Below are 2,984 nucleotides of genomic sequence, written 5' to 3' on the forward strand. Positions count from 1 at the left end.
ATATAACCAAATGAATTATATTTGGTGCCACTTTTGAATTCACAATGGGGGATGTCGAATTTATAGCCTCTAAACTTACGTTATCGAAATGTATAATGAATTTCGTCCAAAAGCGTCTATAAAATGCTTTTATTTTGTTATATAGATTGATAACGTAATAATGTTGATATAAAGTTGCTAATTTAATCAAATGAATTATATTTGGTGACACTTCTCAATTCAAATTGGGCAAGTCGAACTTTATTACATCTAAACTTATGTTATTTTTAAATAGAAATATAGAATGAATTTCATCTAAAAGTGTCTAGCAAAACCTGTTAGTTAATTATAAATAATGACAACTTAATAAAGTTGATAAAAAGTTGCTAATATAATCAAATAAATTATATTTGGTGCCACTTTTGAATTCAAAATTGGGGAAGTCGAATTTATAGCCTCTAAACTTACGTTATCGAAATGTATAATGAATTTCGTCCAAAAGCGTCTATAAAAACCTTTTAATTGGCTATATAGAATGAGAACGTAATAATGTTGATATAAAGTTGCTAATTTAATAAAATGAATTATATTTGGTGACACTTCTCAATTCAAATTGGGCAAGTCAAACTTTATTGCATCTAAACTTATGTTATTTTCAAAGAGAAATATTGAATGAATTTCATCCAAAAGCGTCTAGAAAAACCTGTTAGTTAGTTATAAATAATGACAACATAATAAAAATGGTAAAAAGTTGCTAATATAACCAAATGAATTATATTTGGTGCCACTTTTGAATTCATAATTGGGGAAGTCGAATTTATAGCCTCTAAACTTACGTTATCGAAATGTTTAATGAATTTCGTCCAAAAGCGTCTATAAAAACCTTTTATTTGGCTATATGGAATGATAACGTAATAATGTTGATATAAAGTTTCTAATTTAATCAAATGAATTATATTTGGTGACACTTCTCAATTCAAATTGGGCAAGTCGAACTTTATTGCATCTAAACTTATGTTATTTTTAAATAGAAATATAGAATGAATTTTTATCTAAAAGTGTCTAGCAAAACCTGTTAGTTAATTATAAATAATGACAACGTAATAAAGTTGATAAAAAGTTGCTAATATAATCAAATAAATTATATTTGGTGCCACTTTTGAATTCGAAATTGGGGAAGTCGAATTTATAGCCTCTAAACTTACGTTATCGAAATGTATAATGAATTTCGTCCAAAAGCGTCTATAAAAACCTTTTAATTGGCTATATAGAATGAGAACGTAATAATGTTGATATAAAGTTGCTAATTTAATCAAATGAATTATATTTGGTGACACTTCTCAATTCGGGCAAGTCGAACTTTATTGCATCTAAACTTATGTTATTTTTAAAGAGAAATATAGAATGAATTTCATCCAAAAGTGTCTAGAAAACCTGTTAGTTAGTCATAAATAATGACAATGTAATAAAGTTAATAAAAAGTTTCTAATATATTCAAATAAATTATATTTGGTGCCACTTTTGAATTCAAAATTGGGGAATTCGAATTTATAACCTCTAAACTTACGTTATCGAAATGTATAATGAATTTCGTCCAAAAGCGTCTATAAAAACCTTTTAATTGGCTATATAGAATGATAACGTAATAATGTTGGTATAAAGGTGCTAATTTAATCAAATGAATTATATTTGGTGACACTTCTCAATTCAAATTGGGCAAGTCGAACTTTATTGCATCTAAACTTATGTTATTTTTAAAGAGAAATATAGAATGAATTTCATCCAAAAGCGTCTAGAAAAACCTGTTAGTTAGTTATAAATAATGACAACGTAATAAAAATGGTAAAATATTGCTAATATAACCAAATGAATTATATTTGGTGCCACTTTTGAATTCACAATTGGGGAAGTCGAATTTATAGCCTCTAAACTTACGTTATCGAAATGTATAATGAATTTCGTCCAAAAGCGTCTATAAAAACCTTTTATTTGGCTATATAGAATGATAACATAATGATGTTGATATAATGTTTCTAATTTAATCAAATGAATTATATTTGGTAACACTTCTCAATTCAAATTGGGCAAGTCGAACTTTATTGCATCTAAACTTATGTTATTTTTAAATAGAAATATAGAATGAATTTTCATCTAAAAGTGTCTAGCAAAACCTGTTAGTTAATTATAAATAATGACAACGTAATAAAGTTGATAAAAAGTTGCTAATATAATCAAATAAATTGTATTTGGTGCCACTTTTGAATTCAAAATTGGGGAATTCGAATGTATAGCCTCTAAACTTACGTTATCGAAATGTATAATGAATTTCGTCCAAAAGCGTCTATAAAAACCTTTTAATTGGCTATATACAATGAGAACGTAATAATGTCGATATAAAGTTGCTAATTTAGTCAAATGAATTATATTTGGTGACACTTCTCAATTCAAATTGGGCAAGTCGAAGCATCTAAACTTATGTTATTTTCAAAGAGAAATATTGAATGAATTTCATCCAAAAGCGTCTAGAAAAACCTGTTAGTTAGTTATAAAAAATGACAACGTAATAAAAATGGTAAAAAGTTGCTAATATAACCAAATGAATTATATTTGGTGCCACTTTTGAATTCACAATGGGGGATGTCGAATTTATAGCCTCTAAACTTACGTTATCGAAATGTATAATGAATTTCGTCCAAAAGCGTCTATAAAATGCTTTTATTTTGTTATATAGATTGATAACGTAATAATGTTGATATAAAGTTGCTAATTTAATCAAATGAATTATATTTGGTGACACTTCTCAATTCAAATTGGGCAAGTCGAACTTTATTACATCTAAACTTATGTTATTTTTAAATAGAAATATAGAATGAATTTCATCTAAAAGTGTCTAGCAAAACCTGTTAGTTAATTATAAATAATGACAACTTAATAAAGTTGATAAAAAGTTGCTAATATAATCAAATAAATTATATTTGGTGCCACTTTTGAATTCAAAATTGGGG

Source organism: Lactuca virosa, chromosome 5 (assembly GCF_052849685.1).
Source record: "Lactuca virosa cultivar CGN04683 chromosome 5, Lactuca_virosa_CGN04683_v6, whole genome shotgun sequence".
NCBI lineage: Eukaryota > Viridiplantae > Streptophyta > Magnoliopsida > Asterales > Asteraceae > Lactuca > Lactuca virosa.